Here is a 21,909-nt window from a genome sequence, read left to right as displayed (position 1 = left end):
ACGGTCCCTTCATCCAAATATCCCGATCGAATCAACAACCATTGGTATATCGAGAGTCGCTCAAGATTCGATAACTATGCAATACATCTTGAAGATCAAATTAGTGACATCGCATGTGCTACTAAGAAACCATTCCTTAAATCACATCAAGTACTCTGGCCAGAGATTTGTCACACTAATATCTCCTCAGATCGCATAGGATATCCACACTCGCAAGTATGTGGTGAATCCTTGACAACAATGCATCGACTCCTATATGTGTTGTAACTGTACCCAATCCCGACACCTGATGACCCCCATAGAGTCGGTAAACGAGTCAAAGCACAGTACTAGCATATAGAGTCTCCATGATGTTTCAAGTAGTAAGGACTAATGGTGTACAACCAAAACCGCGGACTTTATCCACTCGATAAGTGATAACCACTTGGAAAGTCCGGATAGGGTAGTTCGATTATTCATCCTATGAATATCCATTTGCATGCTTCGAACATCTCCATGTTCCCTACCAATGAAACGTGGTACTCCGCATCGCAAATGCTAGTCTCAAACTCGAGCGATCCTTATCCTTATTATCGGACGGCTCAATCGACTAGGAACAGTTTAGAATATACAGTGACTATAAGATGTATTTCATGATAGACATCCCCATGTTCTACCACATCTTACATACACTATAGTATATTCAAGGTCTTTATCAAAACAACAATAGTATATCACAATATAACAATATGAAGAAAGATAAAGTCATTGCCATTAATAAAAGTGTAAATTATATTAAACAAAAGATCGTTTGTACAAAGAGTCATCAAAGCCCATAGCCACAAGTTGGCTCACTGGGCACCCACTCTTTCAAAAGGGACTCCCCTGGTCTACTGTTGTGCAAAAGCATCAGGATTCTCCTCGTATTCTGGAGGAGGCTGTGGAACATAAGCGTCCTGTGGGGCTGGTGGAGCATACTGGGAAGAGACGGAAGACTGGAACGGGAATGGAGGTGGATATTGCGGTGCCGCATGAAAACCCGATGTATCAAGTCCCAATTGTGTCGCCATGCTGCGCATAATGTCTTCCACATTATGTAGATGAGTGGAAGAAGCCTGAAAATAACCCATGGCATAGTGATCAAAAGCCGAGCTCTCAATAGCCATGTCCTGCGCGGTACGATGAGGAGGAGTGAGCTGAGGCGGTGGTTGACTGCTAGAAGAACTCCCGACATGCGGCTGACTGCCATAGAATTCCAAATTTTGCTTTGCTTGCTTTGAAGTAGCAAGCTTCTTATCAACGGTTTTGAATGCCGGGAGCCACTCCTCATCGGGACTAATCGGAACGCCCGCCTGGCGACATAAGGCTGTGATGGTGTGGGGGAAGTAGAGGCCCACCATCGAATTCCGCATCGAATACTGAATGGAATCATGGACAAAAGTGCCCACATCAACCGGCCACCTCTTCGTAATAGCATAAACAAGAATAGCCCTATCGGCTTGCACGTCAACGGTGTGTAGCACGGGTAAAAGGCGTCGGGCAATGAATGCATACCACAACGCCGGCTCAATTTTTAGAAAACGCTCCGGGAAATGAGTGACCCGGAGGGGGTCGTGCCAACGAACACCCCCATGACACATCTCTCTCAACATCAAAGGATAATCTGGGTTCGCCTTAAAACTTCTAAATTGACTATCATCCACTACGGGGGTATCAAACAACCTATTCAATGATTCGGCATCAAACGATACAAGTCTCCCCCTAACAACAGCTTTCGAATCCTCGCGGGCAGGGGCATTCGCATAAAATTCCCGAACCACTGGAATAATGGCTGGTTCGGGTTCTTTGTAAAACAGGATCCATTTCCTCTTGATAATCCCCAAGGCAACAAATTCATTACAATCCATAGTTATACCCCGCTCAGCAATAGGATTTCGATTTAGTCGAGCATGTTCGTACCTTTCTTGGGCTTCCAAAGAGACGAACTCGTTGGATAATTGAGCGGAGGATGACGAGCTAGGGACGATAGGGCCGGATGAACGGAATCTTTTGGCAGGCATGGTGGTGGTCGGCCGGAGCAGAGGCGGCGGTGATGTAAAGAGGAGTGCACAAATGAATGATTCCCTTAGAAATTTCCTGGCCTAAACTTGAGCGCGATAATAAACTCCACAAATCTGCAATGTAAGATCAATAATGTCAGGAATCAATGGAGAAATTTGAGAGGAAAGATTTGGGGATTTAGGGTTTATTGGAGAGAAGAAGAAGAATAGAAGGAGAAGAAAGTGGGAGAGAAAATAAGAGGCCCCGATTTGTTTTCTTCTGAACCTCTCGCGCGCGCGCGCGAGACTTCAATATTAGTCTCTGGCCGCTTGACTTGCGCGCGCGCGCGCGCGCTTTTCCTTTAGAGTTCTCTGGAGCGCGAGACAGGGGCTCGCGCGCGCTCAGTACAAAATTGCAGAATCTCTATGCCTCGCAAGAACAAGAACACAACTTAAAAATACCAAACCAAAAAAAAATAAAAATAAATAAATAAATAAATAAAATTAAAACACTGGGTTGCCTCCCAGCCAGCGCTAAATTTATAGTCTATAGCCTGACTCTACCTCCCTCTTTAATTTGTCGGGTCTTGCAAGTCGACGGAGGTCTGTGTCTGATCCACGATACCACTTCGATAAATTTTTATCCTATGTCCGTTAACTTTGAATGCTCCTGTGGCCGGACTAAAAATTTCTACCGTACCATACGGCATCACTTGCTTGATAGTATACGGTCCTGACCATCTCGAACGAAGCTTTCCTGGCATGAGTTTTAAGCGTGAGTTATATAATAAAACATCTTGGCCTACCTCGAATTCACGTGGGACAATGCGCTGATCATGCCACTTCTTGGTCTTTTCTTTGTAGATTCTGGCATTTTCATAGGCCTCCAACCTGAGCTCTTCAAGTTCATTCAATTGTAGTAACCGTTCTTCACCTGTAGCCTGCACATCAAAATTCAGAAATTTAGTAGCCCTTAGTGCTCTATGTTCAAGTTCAACAGGAAGATGACATGCTTTACCATATAACAACCTAAATGGAGAAGTTTCTATAGGTGTTTTAAAAGCAGTTCGATAGGCCCATAACGCGTCATCTAATTTATTTGACCACTCTTTCCTGTTCGCATTCACAGTTTTCTCCAAAATTCTTTTCAATTCCCTATTAGAAATTTCAACTTGCCCACTAGTCTGGGGGTGATAAGGTGTTGTCACCTTATGAGTAACCCCATATTTGTCAAAAGCTTCTCAAATTGCTGGTTACAAAAGTGGGTTCCTCCATCACTGATTATGGCTCTAGGGGTACCATATCTAGAAAATATGAATTTTTTTAAAAATTTTATAACCACCTTAGAGTCATTCGTCCTACAAGCTAGTGCTTCAACCCACTTAGACACATAATCGACCGCAACCAAAATATACTTGTTCCCTTCAGACACAGGAAACGGTCCCATGAAATCTATACCCCACACATCAAAAACTTCACATACAAGAATATTATTGAGGGGCATCTCATGTCTCCTAGAGATATTACCAACCTTCTGACAAGCATCACAAGCAATCACATAGGCAAAAGCATCCTTAAATAATAAAGGCCAATAAAATCCCGACTGAAGTACTTTGGCGGCGGTACGACCCGCACCGAAGTGACCTCCAGTCGGACCTGTGTGACAGTGTGAAATTATAGATCTTACCTCTTCTGCTGGAATACACCTACGAATGATACCATCTGCACAAATCTTAAACAAAAACGGGTCTTCACACAAAAAATATTTCAACTCAGAGAAGAATTTCTTCTTCTGTTGATAAGTTAAATGCGCGGAAATAAACTTACTTGACAGATAGTTAACGATATCTGCATACCATGGTAGGTTGGATACCTCAAACAACTGCTCATCTGGAAAATCATCATGGATCACCTGCATTTCAGCGCTTTGATTTTCCAAACGAGAAAGGTGGTCCGCAACTTGATTTTCAGCTCCTTTCCTGTCAACAATTTTTAAATCAAATTCTTGCAACAGTAAAACCCAACGAATTAACCTGGGTTTAGCATCCTTTTTGCTCATCAAATACTTCAAGGCCGAGTGATCCGTGTGAACTATGACTTTGCTCCCCACCAAATAAGATCTGAACTTATCCAAGGCGAATACGACTGCGAGAAGCTCTTTTCAGTAGTCGCGTAATTCAGTTGGGTGGCTGACAGGGTGATACTAGCGTAGTAAATCACATGAAGTGCCTTGTCCCTCTTTTGTCCAAGCACGGCTCCCAATGCGGTGTCACTGGCGTCACACATCAACTCAAACGGCAGATTCCAATCAGGTGCTACTATCACCGGTGCAGTTGTTAATTTCTCTTTCAAAATTTTAAAAGCCTGCAAGCACTCAGCGGAAAAATTAAAAGGCACCTCTTTGATTGACAGATTAGTCAGGGGTTTAGCAATAGAAGAAAAATCTTTAATAAATCTCCTATAGAAACCAGCATGCCCAAGAAAACTCCTAATGCCCTTCAAATTTGCGGGAGGTGGAAGTTTTTCAATTACTTCAAGTTTTGCTCTGTCCACTTCCACACCTAACTCAGACACCTTATGGCCTAAAACAATGCCCTCTTTCACCATGAAGTGGCATTTTTCCCAATTCAATACCAAATTGCTCTCCTCACATCTCTGCAACACTTTTTTTAGATTAAACAAACATGCATCAAAAGATGATCCTACCACAGAGAAATCATCCATAAACACTTCTATGAACTTTTCAACCATATCATAAAAATAGCCATCATACATCGCTGAAAAGTGGCAGGGGCATTACACAACCCAAATGGCATCCGTTTATATGCAAAAGTACCATAGGGACAAGTAAAAGTGGTTTTGTGTTGGTCCTCAGGTGCTATAGGAATTTGCATATATCCGGAATAACCATCCAAAAAACAATAAAACGCATGCCCTGCAAGTCGCTCAACCATCTGATCAATAAAGGGAAGGGGGAAGTGATCCTTACGGGTGGCATCATTCAATTTCCTATAATCTATGCAAACCCGCCACCCCGTAACAGTTCTTGTAGGAATCAATTCATTGTTGGAATTTTTAATTACAGTCATCCCTCCCTTTTTAGGCACTATTTGAGTTGGACTCACCCATTCACTATCAGAAATAGGGTAGATAATACCTGCATCAAGGAGCTTGATTACCTCCTTTTTCACTACCTCTTGCATTGCTGGGTTAAGTCGCCTCTGTGGTTGAGTCGATGTCTTATGCTCCGCCTCCATCAAGATTTTGTGCATGCACATGGTTGGACTAATACCCTTGAGATCGGCCAAACTCCAACCTATGGATCTTATGTGTTCTCGGATCACACGCAGCAACTTTTCCTCCTCGCAACCTGTCAAAGAAGATGAACAAATTATTAGCAGTTTATCGTTCTTTAATAAATACAAATACTTCAAATGATATGGAAGTGGTTTAAGTTCAAGAGTAGGGGGCTCCTCGATGGATGGCTTCAGCGGTTTTGGAGTATGGTTGAGCTCTCCCATCTTGGTATTGATGAGTCTGTCGAAGGGTAGACTCCAATCCAAATACCGTGCTACTTCATGAACTTCCTCACTAACATGTTCTTCATCAGTTGTACCTGTAAAACATATTTCTAATGGATCCACCGACAACTGTTCCTGCATAGAACACTCAACCAAATCATCAGTAACATCAATTCTGAAACAATCAGAATTGTCTGCAGGATATCGAATGCCATGAAAAACATTAAAAATTATTTTCTCATCATTCATACGCAATATCAATTCTCCCTTATGCACATCAATCAAAGCCTTTCCAGTGGCTAAAAATGGTCTACCCAAAATAAGAGGTATCTCACGATCCTCTTCCATATCAAGCACAACAAAATCTACTGGAAATATAAACTTATCAACCTTTACCAACACATCCTCTACAATTCCCCTTGGATATTTTATAGATCTATCAGCTAATTGTAGGGAAATAGTAGTTGGCTTAACTTCACCAATTCCTAGCTTTTCAAAACATGAATAAGGCATAAGATTTATACTTGCACCTAGATCACATAAAGCCTTATTAAAAAATGATTTTTCAATAGTGCATGAAATTGAAAAGCTACCGGGATCCTTAAGTTTCGGAGGGAGTTTATTTTGTAAAATGGCAGAACACTCCTCCGACAACTTAACAGTTTCAAAATCCACAAGTTTTCTTTTGTTAGACAAAATCTCTTTTAAAAATTTTGCATAACTAGGCATTTGAGCTAAAGAGTCTGCAAAGGGTTTTGAAAATCTCTAGGAATTTTGCAAATTGATTATCCAATTGCATTTGCTTTGCTCTCTGGGGGAAGGGAAGTTTACTCAAGTCAATCTTCTCAATAATAGATGAGTGAGAGGACTTACCTTTCTTGCCTGTAGGCGTGGAGTCTGCCTGCTTTGGTGCTTCATCCAGCTCTTTTTCCTTGACTAGGTCACTTGCTTCTTCATCCTCAGTATTCTTTGCATCAGTATCTGCTTGCGATCTAGTTACCGCCAGAATAGCATTGACATCCTTTGGATTCCTCTCAGTATTGCTAGGCAACGATCCTGCTGGCCTAGTTGATAGCTGTGTAGCTACCTGACTTATCTGTGTCTCTAATTTCTGTAGCATTGCCTCTTGATTATGTAGACGGGTCTCAGTACCAGCTACATATTTCATCATAATTTCTTCAAAAGAGGGCTTCTTCTCTACTGGCTTCGATGTGTTAGCTGTAGGATCTGCAGCTTTCCAAGCGAAGTTTGGATGGTTTTTCCAGTCAGGATTGTAAGTGTTGCTGTATGGATTGTACTGCTGTCTCCCTTGATTTCCCATAAAGTTCGCTGCATCAACTTCAAATACTTGTTGCTCGTCAGGCTGTTGGACTTGCACTTGATTGGCTGAAGATGTCTGCATAACTGCCATCTGATGGGTAAGTGCATCGATCTTGGCATTAAGTGATGTTAGTGCATCGACTTCAAGAACTCCAGCTTTCCTCTCTTTTTTAGCATCTGGCCATCCAATGTTGCTCTCAGCCATATTTCCTATAATTTTCCATGCCTCTGCCGGTGTCTTTCTAAATAGGCTTCCGTTGGCAGCAGCATCTAACATGGATCGAACAGATTGATCAGCCCCATTGTAGAAAGTCTGAGTCTGCTGGATTTGAGTGAGATTATGTTGAGGACACATCCTCAACATCTTTTTGAATCGAGTCCAAGCAGCATTTAACGATTCAGCTTCATTCTGCCTGAATGATATGATATCAGAGAACAGTTTTGCCATCTTTGTGGGCGGAAAATATTTATTCAGAAAGATCTGAACAAGTTGATCCCATGTAGTAATAGAGCCAGCAGGCAGATCATCTAGCCATTCAGCAGCTTCTCCTTGTAGAGAAAATGGGAATAACCGTAGTCGCACTCCATCAGATAATACCCCATTCACCTTGAACGTGTCGCAGATCGATAGAAAACGCTCCAGATGAGCGTAAGGGTCTTCTACCGATGAACCCCCCCCCCCCCCCCCCCCCCCCCGAATCTAGCTTGCAATTGAATCAGCTGAATAGTAGAGGGCTTCAGCTCAAAATTGTTCGCCTCAACAGCGGGGCGAACTATGCTAGATCCATAACCTTCAGTTGGCGGACGGATAATATCCCATACAGTACGGTTGTCTGCCATCTCTACTTCAGATTCAGATTCTGACTCTAGTTCAAGATTGAAAGATTTCTTAGCTTTTCGGATCCTGCTAAGTGTGCGCTCGATCTCCAAATCAAGTGGTAGTAATGTCTTTGATTGAGTTTTATGCATACACAACAGAAGGTACCTGAAGATCACCAAGAAATTAAGGTCAGAATTTTAAGAAAGTAAGTAATGTCTAATCTCAAGTGAAATAAAAATTTTGATATAAAAAACAGTCCCCGGAAACGGCGCCAAAAACTTGACCGGCTTTTTCGGTATGAATAAATTCTACTGGAAAGAGAACCAGGTCAAATTATAATAAAGTGGACTAAGGTCCAGATGTCGAACCCACAGGGACTGTAAAAATATGATTACCAAAATCTATTTATCTCTACTTAATCTAGACTAATGAATAAAGATGATTTCAGATTTTAGATAAAAATAATAAAATTGCAATAATATCAAATTAATTAGAACGCAAATTAGAACGCAGTTGGAAACTTTGAATTACTTAAAATTTTGGAAAAGTTCGATCAAGGACACACGTAGGTACCAGACAATTCATGCAACAAGCAATCGATCTAAGATATCAGACTTAATCATAATTCACGGGAATTTTCCTAATTTTTTCGAAGGACTATTTTTAGAACAATCAAACCTATTCAAATCTTGATGAACTAATCTTTCGTAATTCTAATCAAATTTGAATGCATAATCACTGTGAAAATCCAGTTAACCCCTAAACCGCATAATGAAACTGAATTCTATTTCTAGTCAGTTTTACACTATGTTGAAAATCAAAGTGATCGAATTCGAAACCTCCTCTGTCGACTTGAAATCGATTAACAAGCAAACAAATAACTGGCCAAGAAATTTGTAAGACGAAGATAAATTTGATAATCAATAAAATCAATTAAGTCTGAAAATCTCAAATAAATAAACCAAGTTTTTACATAAACTGTCTGGCCCAATCACGTGGCCTTGATCGAAAGAAGAAACTACTCACTAATAAACATGATTCAATAAACCAAGTTTTAAAAACATAAAGTAAAAAAATACTAGAATAAAAGAAAATCTGAAGAACTTTGCTCCCTAGCCGCCGCAAGCTTTTCCCGTACTCCAAAAAGATCCAAAAGTCATTAACAAAGGCATCCAAATTCTATATATATGACCGCGCCCAATAAAATTCCTTCAAAATAATATTAAATTCGAAAACTAGGTCACGGACACGCGCGCGGGCGCCTAAGCAGTCTCGCGCGCGCGCAGCTTAAAAGAACAGTGACTTCAAATGCCTCGCGCGCGTGCGAGGAAAGAGCTCGCGCGCGCGCGACTTCTCTAGAGATTCTCTGGAAATTTCTTCGGCGCGCGCGCGGGACATGAGCTTGCCCGCGCGCGCCTCGCCCTGGAAACCTCTGATTTTCCTTCTGCGCACGCGCGAGACTCTTTCTCGCGCGCGCGCGGCTTGGACGCACAGAAATCCCAAATTTTCTTTCATTTCCTACAAAATTCAACCAGGTGAATCCATATCAAACACATAACATAAAATGCTAACAAAACTTACGAAAATCACTTAAATGCATGCAAACTAAACATGAAATGTTATAAACTAATGCATACTAAACACACTTATCAGCCATCATGTAAATATTATACAAATTTCGGCAAACAAGAGCATACTTGTCATGAGGCATATCACTGCATGTCCAGTTCACACTTAATAAAGCATCATGGTAAATCTAGCATTCGTCCTTGTTGCGAAGTCGGAACCTGCGCAATTTGTTACACTTATTGCATCGAATGAACTCATCACGTTGACCGGTTTTTCCAGTAGATCTCTGGGATCCATTTGCATGTTTTGATGCTTCATTGTAATACTTGAGCAGGGCCGTCTTAAATATAGGAACCTTCTCTCCATCAACAATAACCCATATATTATTCTTCCATTTCCTAGCCGTTTCACGTCCAGAATGCTTCTCAAATGCAGCTGGAGTTAACTTGTCTAATCACATGAATCAAGTTTTCTCAGCAAAGCAAGTAAAACCGATCAAAGCAAAGTAAATATAATTATGATTAACTGAGACTAAAAACTGAAATCCAGTCAGATGCGGTAAATGATTATGTTCAGACTGCAGATGTAAGACATTTAATCAATGCATTTTCCGAAATACTTTGGCATATATATGTGACAACAGAACTAAAGTAGAGGGCAAAGAAATATAGTTGACTAAAATTTTTGTGTAAATCCCATATTCTTTGGAAATGTAGCATGCCACAAGGAAACTTTTGAGTAAACTGCATAACCAGGCCACAAAATTTTGATTAGGTACATGACTAAAGCATACACAAAGTGGCATCACACGTAATATAATGAGGCATGAGGTTAAATAGACTTAGAGGATTTTCAAACTAACAAACTCCGAAGTGGAACTGCACAATTTTCATAAAGAAGCTTAAAGAAATTCAACTCTTGTCCAAGCTGTGATCCAAGAGAATACCAAAAAATGTATGCATTAACATAACTTGATTCCAAGACCTGTGTACGGTTGATCATGCTAAACTAACATGATTTTGAGTGGTTATTTCATAAAGAGAAAATGAAAAATATATCTAACGCTCTGATCCTTGAGCAGAAAATCTTATTTATAAATTCATATTAGCGTAGAGTTCCAGGATGAGAACTCAATATGCTTCCACATATATAAGGAGGAATTCCAATCATCAAGCATTCCTATCCGAGCCCTGTTTAAGCAATCACAAGAATTAAACCAGATTTTACAGCAAAATGCAAACTGGCAAATCAAATCCATATACAAGAAAACCCAGAAGTAACAGTCCACCAGAAAATAAAAGATTGCAGATTGTTGCACACCAAACCATGCTGTTATAACACACTTTATCTTATTTCGAACTAGCTGTATAAATGAAAAGAAAAAGGTCCCAAATACGCTCTCACATAGGGTTTGAATAAAAACTATATCCACAGCCCAAAACCTACGAAATCCACCAACACTTGAATGAATTGTAGAAGAAACTGCGTTTACCAAAATTGCGCAAAAAAGGTGTTCGAACAACACGGTTTGTTGCTGTAATTTGACGATTCAAGGCTTGAAATTAAGCTATAGACCACGAGCTACCTTCGCCCAAGGTCGTTGCACCAGTTCCGACAGTGAACGACCGGATTCGAGAAAGATACAGGTTGGGCAAGGGGATGAGTGCGGGATGTGGTTTGGGGAAAAGCCGCTTCTTCAATTTTTGGGCAAGGAGAATACAAGGGCTCTAGCGGCGCCAAGGAATCCGAAGTGATTTGCAAAATAAAATTTCAAATCGCGATGGGGTTGTGGTTGTTGGGGAATGAAATAGAAGAAGAAACTCAAAGGGAACGTCGCATGTTTTTATTAATTTTAATTTTAATTTAATTAATTTTTTCTTATTTTATATTCAGTTTATTAATTTTTTTTAATCCAAAGACAACATTTTAATTAAAACTGTTGTTTTTTACCTTAAAAAACGCACATAGACAACAGTTTTTTAAACTATTGTCTTTGACCCTAAAAATTGTTGTCTTTGAGCGTTTTTTTTAATCAAAGACAACAATTTTTCAAAAAATGTTGTCTTTGACTTGAAAAAACGCTCAATGGCAACATTTTTCCTTAAAACTGTTGTCAAAAATTAAAAAACAACAGTTTTATGATAAAATTGTTGTCTTTTAAGTGTTGTTGATTTAAGATTTTCTTGTAGTGTTTATTAACAACAATTTATATGGTGGATCTGACCAAACGCGAAGACCCACTTGGACTTGTTTGTGAACACGTTTGGGCGAGTCTAAACTCGTTTCTCCAGGATGGGTTTAATACAAGATTAAGTTTAGACCCGGTCCATTATCATCACTATATTGAAGTGTTGTCGTTCTAGTAATATATATACTATTTGAAAGAAAAAACTATTAAATGTTTAGTTATGAAATCAATATAATCTTTAACATTGCAACTAATAAGTATTTCAAATACCTAAAAAAATATTTTGGTATTTCACAGGACTTTATAAATAATATTTTATAAAATATGAAAAATCTGATAGTTTTAATTGCAAGACCATCTCATAATTTTTTTAAAATGATTTTAGATTTTATGTGAAGGAAAATTAGTTAAAATTTTAATTTCAACTTTTATATATGTGATATGTGTGTGTTGATGTATTTTTTATTTATTATTTTATATTAAAACTTGACTATATTTTAATTGATTTATTTCAACATCTGTATATTATTTAATTAACATATATATATATATATATATATATATATATATATATATTAATGACTTTTCCAAATCTAATATTTGTATATATTTAAATATGAACTCATGAAATAATTCTTTATCTCAATAGGTCCTTACACGAATTAAAATATATAAGATTTTTTGAAAAAAAAATATGTTTATTCAGTATACAAACAAATACAAATCAAGAATTGATGTTTCAATATTTTAAGATACTGAATAGTATTTAATTAAGATTTTGTGAATTTTTTTTAAAAATATTTGTGGAAAAAATATATTCACTTTATCTACAAGAAAATAAAAAACAAAGTGTTTTGATATTTTAATTTTTTTGAAAACTGAATTTTTATATAATATGCACATACTTTTTCAATTTTGATCTTATCATAATAATTGATTTTACATATAATATAAATATTGATCATTTTATCTACAAGAAAATAAAAAAACAAAGTATTTAAGTATTTTAATCTTTTTTATGACTGAATCCTTATCTAATTTGCACATACTTTGTCAATTTTGACCTTATCATAATAATCAATATAATATTTAATATTGCAACCAATAATTATTTCAAATACTTAAAAAATATTTTGGTATTTCACGTGACTTTATATATAATACTATGAACTCATGATATAATTTTTTACTTCAATAGGTCCTTACACGAATTAAAATATATAAGATTTTTAAAAAATACATGTTTATTCAGTATACAAACAAATAAAAATCAAGAATTTGGTGTTTCAATATTTTAAGAAACTGGATAGTATTTAATTAAGATTTTTTTGAATTTTTTTTAAAAATATTTATGAAAAAAATATATTCACTTTATCTACAAGAAAATAAAAAATAAAGTCTTTTGATATTTCAATTTTTTTGAAAACTGAATTTTTATATAATATGCACATATTTTTTCAATTTTGATCTTATCATCATAATCGATTTTACTTATAAATATTGATCACTTTATCTACAAAAAAATAAAAAAAACAAAGTATTTAAGTATTTCAATCTTTTTGGAAACTGAATTCTTATCTAATTTGCACACACTTTGTCAATTTTGACATTATCATAATAATCTATTTTACATATAATATAATATTGATTTACGTTTATGTCCTATAACTAAAGTGTTGTTTTTACTTTTATAACCCTATATATTTTTATATGATTTTACTTATAGTGTTAATAAAGGACAACATTGTTATTTCACAATGGTAAAACTTTGACCTTTTATTCACTCTTTTATATAGGTATATATATATATATATATATATATATATATATATATATATATATTTCTTTTTAATAAATTTTTGTACAAATCTTGTCTATTTATACAAATTTTTTCATTTTTTATATTTTTATTTTTATTAATATTATATATTTTTAAAGTATTCATGTTATAAAAAATAAAATATTTTTGATACAAAATTCATAATGTAATAATAATATATAATTAAACTCATTTTTTATAGTGTGAATATAAAAAATTAAATAATCAAATAAGGGTATGGTCGTCATTTAGTTAAAAAATTAAACTTGGAAGCAATTATTTTTCAAACACCATGATTGGTACGTTAGAATGGAATAAGAAAGAAATGAAATCAACTTTGGAATGGAATGACAACGGAAATGAAATGATACTTTTATTCCATTCCAATGATTGATATTGAAAAAAATGGAATGGAATTGAATGAAATTGTTTTAATAATCAAATATTTTTAACCAAAAAGAAAAAAATAATTACTACTCATATGTTATTATTATTATTAATATTATTACTATTATTAAATACTAAATTAATAATATTATAAAATTATTTTATTTTATTTCATTTATCTTATATATTAATCGGAATATTTTTTAAAATATTTTTTAATATAATAATATTTTAAGATAATAAAAAAATAATTATTATAATAATAAAAATTCAAAATATAATAATAATTATTATTAGTATTAGTTAAATAATAAAATAAAATAATATATTATAATAATAATAATAAATATTAGTTTTTTAAACTAATATTTATTAAATAATAATATCGATAGATAAATATATAATAAATCATATTAATAATAATGATATATACGTAATAATAATTATTTATATATAATAGTAAAATAGTTATATAATAATTTGTTGTTTTATATATAAATAATATTAAATATTATTGTTATTATTATATAAGGTTATATTGATAAGAATAAACTAAATATAAAAAAAATTTCTTACAAAAATAAAAAAGGAGAGTGGAAATGACCATTGGAATAGTTATTCCCATTCCCATGTTCATACCAAACATAGGTATGAGGAATGAGATGGGAATGCTCATTCCATTCCCATCTCATTCCTTCATATCAATCATGCCCTAAGCTATAACTTGTATTAACTTTAAACTTCTATTTGCAAACACTCTCTACTTTAGTTTTTCATCAACTTCAAAATAATGTCTACTAAAATAACTTTTAAATAAGTTGAAGCTCTCCAAAACACTCCCTAAATCTAAGTTTGACCAACTACTAATCTCTCGTTGTTAATAATTTTGAAGCATACAGTTAGGTTTATACCTAGCATTACTTTTAATTTAATATTTTTTCCACCTAATTTGATGTATCATGTTGCTATACCTATGTTTACTCGATAAGAACTCTAACGTCATAATATTTGTCATCAAAATAAAAATTCATAAAAAAAATATTAAAATAAGAACATCAAGTGATCGAGAAATAAAAATTTCACTTGTGCAAATAAAATCTCAACATCACGAATCTCATAAAAAGTGGATAATAGAGAATGAAAAAATAAATAAATGAGAAAATATGTTTAAATTTTTATTTATTTTTCAACTAGAAAATATGTTTAATTGGATTAAGTGCGCGTAAACCTAAAATAAACGACTGGAAGTTTAAGTAAAGAATAATGCGAGACCAAAAGATATGTACATTACCCTGTCAAAAAAAAAGATATGTACATTACAAAAATATAATCCCCAAAAGCAGATAATAAACCCAATTTGTCAAAAGAATTAATCAAAGAAAAAAATAAATGTTTGCCCGAATCGCGCCATGAATGGCTAATTTCTATGTAAGGTACGTTACTTTAGGAATTAAATTCCGATTCCATGTTTTTCAGTCAAAAGGTATTCCCCCCCTTGAAACATGCTACTATTTTTTACTATTTAAATCATTTTTTAAATGACACTTTATCAGATAATGATAATTAATTAATTAGTCAACGACACGAATCGCCTTTAATTTATTTTTTATATCCGGTCAAAGTACTTTTCTTCTCGACATCATCTATAATTATTAGTCCATTTAGTTTGTTTATTTAATTATTTAGCGCAATTACAGTGTGAATTTTAATAATATTTTAGAGCGGCAGGTTTTAAATTTTCATGAGTATATACTTATTATTATTCAGTCATTAAAATTGTAGTCATGGATTTATATTTCGACCTTAATTAACCATGGTCCATGGTAAACAAATTTGATTAGTTAATAAAAAGTATATATGTCAAAGTTTTATTTGTCTAAAATACTAGTAGTTGGAGCACTTGTTTATGTATTTCTCCATAAGACAAAATTTGTTTCCCAATAAATAAAAATTAGGAGCCGGGAAAAAAAATAAAGAAAAAGAAAATCATTACAATATCGAAACCCAAAATTTCACGGGACAAATCACATGCATGCATACACAATGATACGGTGTATAATATAGTGATTTTAATACTTTACACTATTCTCTCATATTTCATTTATCTGCTTAACTTAATTATAGAATGATTTAGAAAATACATGTTTAACATGCTAAAATAATTGATGTAATATGTTCTAAAAATGTGAATTCACGATAATGCATGGCCCTGCATGCTTTCAACTATGCATTAATTAATTATTTGGCGTTACACTAAAATAGTCAATATATGATCCAATATCCATCCTTTCACATATCTTTTTATTACTATTTAATTTACCATCTACAGATCTACTTATGCACCTTGTGTGAAGGGATATATAACAAATGGACGAGGTGAGGGTGAGGATGTCTTCTTCATTTATGTTCCTGAATCCAACACATGTCATCATCTACGTCTCAATTCCTGTTTTTTCTTATGGAAAACTCATCATTCTCGTAATATGGGGACCAAGTCCTCATCCTCATGATCTCAATACTTGAATTTACTTGAGGATTCCCCATCCTTACGGTAATATAGACTCATTCCGTGTCTAATGATACATATATATATATATATATATATATATATATATATATATATATATATATATATATATTCCTCATCCTCATGATCTCAATACTTGAATTTACTTGAGGATTCCCCATCCTTACGGTAATATAGACTCATTCCGTGTCTAATGATACATATATATATATATATATTATCTCGTCACCTCTCATTTTGGGCTATATATGGATGGGACCAAACATCTGTAACATCGGGGCTTCTCCTTCCGGACTTTTGTGCATATGTTGGCTGACCACATACTCTTTTTGATAGGTAATATTTGTGTTTGTACGAATATATTTTTGTTGATCCGAGTGTTTGTCGTTTTTTATCAAAAGATATCGCTGGTGGTAATGGTGCTGATGAGTTATTAAGGTACACATTTTTTTTAGCACTATAACGCTTTACTCTCGATTATTATTCTTTGAGTAATCATTGACTTGAGCGTCAGAGTGCTTTTGCCGAAAACTCTCCCGGCTCCCCCTGACTTTGTTTTGTGACGTAGGAACAACTCATTGAAGATCTCGACAGAAAACATACAAGGAATTGTTGATACTCCGGACATTGCGGAATCAACTCGTCGGGTCCAAGTATTTTTTGGCTACATCAGGTGCAATTCAAATCTCTTAAACACATAGTAATTCAAGCGATATGATTCGATAGTTCTGCCGACAGTGACAATTATTGTACCTAATAATTTTGATTTATAGCGATTTTGACATAATTCCGAGACAGATCCACTGATTCTCATACCATTCTTGTACAGTTTTAACCCAGGATGCATGGCTCGCGACTTGATGACTTTTGACTTCTACCTCACGACGTATGATAATTTGCTCTTTCTTTTTATTAGTGTTGGCTTTTGTTAGTTTGTTTTTTAATCTAGCTAGCGCTTTAATGACTCTATATTAATTACTTCAGTGTATGCTTCTTTTATGCTTTCAGATCTGTAGTCACTGAAGGAGATCATGGTCTAGTGCTCTCGTCCTTTAGATTTTATTTGATATTGCTCTATTAATTAAATATACAAGTTAGAGTTGTTGACATCACTGAAAATATAGTTTTTTTTACTTTGGGATAGAGTGTGCTAAATTTTTGCCGTTTTAAAAAGTAATTTTTTAATCTTATTATTCTTATTACTCATTGTAAAATTAAATTTATTAACATTTTAATTGTACAGTCAATATTTTCATTGATTCAAATTTATTTATATTATACACAAGATATAGTCCGTGCATCGCACGGGTGAAATACTAGTATATATAATAACTGAGTTTTTGCCAAATATAGTAAAATCCCGCCAAAATTTTTTAGCTAAAAAAGGAATAAAACTCTACTTATTTCTATTTATATTTTAAATGCAAAGAAACACATTCAAATATTTTCATACCATATATATATACATATATATAATAGATAAAGATATTTCACAGATATAATTGACTAAAATTTACATAGTTTATAATATTTTTATTTGCTAAAAAATTTACACATTAAAAAGTAGATAAATAAATACTAAAAGTAAAAATAATAAATAAATTATCATTTTAAAATTTTCTTAATCATTCTATACAGATTTATTAATTTTATGAATTTGTATTTATCAAATAAATGCTAAAATATATAAAATTGTTAAAATTTTTGTGGTTGAATTTTTAAAATAAATTACAATAAATTTAATATACGAAATGAAATAATTACCTAATTTTAACAATAATTACCTAATTCTATATATATATAATAACTGAGTTTTTGCCATTTTTGGCAAAATCCCGCCAAAATCATATTGTTAAAAACGGAAATCAAACATTCCATAATTAAATCACAATATTCATTTAATTAAAAATTACAAAATCTTTGCATCTTTTTATATACATATATATACATTAATAATTCCATAATCTTTGAATTTTTTTATATACATATATTTTTTTATATACATACATGTATATTTACAATATTTATTTTTCAAAATATTTTTGAAAATCATGAATTATTTAAAACAAATTCCAAAGATTCGAAATTTTTTTAATATAAATGTAAACATAAATATATATATAAACATATAAACATCATTTCGTAAATTATATATCATTTTTTAATTACGTATGAATATTTACATATATTTATATACAAATATATAATTTCGTAGTCTTTATGTATATTTTCGTAATCTTTGTGTGTGTGTATATATATATATATATATATAATTTTGTAAATAAAAACCATACAAAATCATGAAATATTTCTCAGTTCGTAATTAATTAAATACTATAAAATCTAAAAAATAAAAAAAATATAAAACAATTCCGATCTTGATTACGAAATTAAATCACAATATTAATATACATTCCATAATATTTGCATCTATTTATATATATATATATATATATATATATATATATATATCCAATTAAAATTACACAACATTATTTACATTATTATCTGATTTCAGCATTCCTTTGATAATATTTGTTTTCAAAAAAAATTTAAAAATCGTAAATAAACATTTAAAATAAAACCCAACCTAAAATTCGAAAAATAAAAATTTGCAGAACAAAACCGAAAATAAAGATTGATTTAAAAAAATCACACTTCTACAAATTATTAAATCAGTTATTTTATATTTGGCATATTTTGATTAGGCAGGAATCTTTACAAAACATTCAAATTCCAAACTTAATCACAATATTATGTAATTAAAAATTAAATAATATTTGCATTTTTAATTCCGTATAAAAAACCATACAAAATAACAACTGTAATTAAAACTATACAAAATCACTATTGACTTCTCGGTCCATTCTTAAATACAATAAAATCTTAAAAATAACAAAAATATAAAATATTTCCGATTTTGATTACGGAATTAAATCACAATATTTATATAATTAAACATTACGTAATATTGGCATATATTTATGTATATATATATATATATATCCAATTAAAATTACACAATATTATTTACATTATTCCCTGATTTCAGCATTCCTTTGATAATATTTGCTTCAAAAAAAATTTAAAAATCACAAATAAACATTTAAAATAAAATTCAACCTAAGATTCGAAAATGGAATTTTTCAGAACAAAAACGGAAAAAGATGGTTTTAAAAAATCATACTTTTAAAAATTATTAAATCAATTATTTTATATTTGGAATATTTTTATTAGGTTGGGTTTTACAAAAAAATCAAATTTCAAACTTAATCACAATATTCATGTAATTAAAAACTATACAAAATCACTACCGTAATTAAAAACTATAAAAAATCACTACCGTAATTAAAACTATACAAAATCACTACTGACTTTTTGGCCCGTTCTTAAATACTACAAAATCAAAAAAATAACAAAAATATAGAACATTCCATAATATTTTCATCTATTTATATAATTAAACATTCCATAATTTTTCATATATATATATATATCTAATTAAATTAAAATTACAGAATATTATTTAAATTATTCTAAACATTAAAAAAAGATTGACTTAAAAAAATCATACTTCTACAAATTATTAAATCAGTTATTTTATATTTGGCATATTTTGATTAGGGATGAATCTTTACAAAACATTCAAATTCCAAACCTAATCACAATATTATGTAATTAAAAATTAAATAATATTTTCATTTTTAATTCCGTATAAAAAACATACAAAAATATAAAAACAGTAATTAAAACTATACAAAATCACTATCTATAATTCCGTAATTAAAAGCATACAAAATCACTACCGTTATTAAAACTATACAATCACTACTAACTTCGGCCCATTCTTAAATACAACAAAATCTAAAAATTATCAAAAATATAGAACATTTCCAATATTGAATTGAGCACAATTATTGTATAAATATAATTATATTTTCAACTTCAATCAAAAAATCACAACATAGTTTCCACTCGATACTCACCAAATGTCACCGTTGTTCAAAGTTATTCGTGAAATAAATCTTTCAGATTGGTATTGGGCACTGAAATTATGATTAATACGTTATTTATGATCTACCTTCATATAAAAGCAAGGAAGATCCTAGCTAAAATGAAATGTATATTTCAAAATGTTGAGATACATAAAATATTTGCGATTTAAATTTATCATCAATCTAACTTCGATTTGTTATGTTTTTTCTCGCTTCCAGGTAACATGCATACATGCAACCATAAAATATGGTGTCATTGAAAAATTGAGGCCAATACTCAAAGAAATACGTTTTTATGCCATCAAAGACATGATCGTTGCACAAAATAAAATGTGAATCAAAACCACCTCGAGCATATACAAAATTAATCTCATCAACAAAACAAATGTATGCGAAATAAAAGATCATAATTTTCCGTCAAAGATATTTGAATTCAAGAACTTCAAAGATTTGACAAGCACAGAAATCATCAATGAAAATAAAATTTTTGGTATGTTTAATTTTTGAAGTTTCGTGAATTTAAATGATGTTAGCATTTTATTATTAAATATTAATGTGTTTATTGATCATTGTGTGTTTTTTTATATGTGATTGTTGTAATGATTTCAAGTGACAACCCTAAACAGAGAAATCAATGGACGTCCTACAAAGATAATTGATTTTTCCATTGAAGATTTAGTGTAAAAGTATTTATAATCTAACATTTTTTTGGACATAAGAAATTTTAATGTAGATATATTCTATGTATATTTATAATTTTTTAGGCACAACAAGTTACCATGCACTTTGCTGGAAAGTTTCGTAGATGAAATGATGACGTTTTTTAATACAATTGGTGATGAGTCGGTGATTATGGTTCTTCAAATGTATCGTGCAAGAAGATATAAAGGTGAATTAAGTAGGTGTTTCAAATATATTTTATGTCAACAAATTGATGTTAAAAGGTGAATACGCGAAATTCTGGAATTTTTAAACAGGTAATATTACTCTTATATTACTTCATTTTGTTTAAAATTCTAATAAATTTATTTTGATAATTTACATAAAATCAATTTCTTTTCGGATTTAGGATCACCACAAGCAGTACTCCAGAGAATTCAATCAACACAATGTCATTGCCATGTGCCCGAACTTTTATAAAAAAACTTAGAAATTCAAAGAATATTTTCAGGTCTATATATAGAACAATCGTCTGAAAACGACGAGGTGTGAATGTGATTGATTTTTTTTTAATAATATGAGTATTTGTAATTGAATATTTATTTATACTGTTTACAGGTAGGTAGTTTTTGGGTATCTGCAAAAATAGTATTCGTGGAATAAAATGCAAATTGATGGTATTTGTCATACAAAAAATGTTCTAAGAAACTCAATGCAGTGGGTGAAAAAATTTACTGTGAAAAAGTGTGACCATTTCGATAGTCAAGGAACTACGAGGGTTGCTAAAAAAAAAATATCATAATTTGCATATATTACATTGATTATTTAATGAAACTTATTTTTGAATCATTCTTTCATTAGATTCAATATACAAGTGAGAGTTGTTGACATCACTGAAAATATAGTTTTTTTTTTACTTTGGGATAGAGTGCTAAACTTTTTTGCCGTTTTAAAAAGTAATTTTTTAATCTTATTATTCTTATTACTCATTGTAAAATTAAATTTATTAACATTTTAATTGTATAGTCAATATTTTCATTGATTCAAATTTATTTATATTATACACAAGATATAGTCCGTGCATC

The 21,909-nt window shown here is 32.1% G+C and overlaps 1 long non-coding RNA gene across 1 annotated transcript; it reads left to right on the top strand.

Moving 5' to 3' along the window:
* Positions 1–16,735: 16,735 nt before the first annotated feature.
* On the top strand, positions 16,736–17,204 carry LOC140874248 (uncharacterized). Its single transcript, XR_012148121.1, has 3 exons — positions 16,736–16,842; positions 16,999–17,055; positions 17,178–17,204. It is a non-coding gene; the product is annotated as an uncharacterized lncRNA (long non-coding RNA).
* The last annotated feature ends 4,705 nt before the right edge of the window (positions 17,205–21,909 follow it).

Source organism: Henckelia pumila, chromosome 1, assembly GCF_033568475.1.
Source record: "Henckelia pumila isolate YLH828 chromosome 1, ASM3356847v2, whole genome shotgun sequence".
Taxonomy (NCBI): Eukaryota; Viridiplantae; Streptophyta; class Magnoliopsida; order Lamiales; family Gesneriaceae; genus Henckelia; species Henckelia pumila.
Note: the sequence above shows the minus strand (reverse complement) of the source record. Positions and strands in the feature narration are given on the sequence as shown.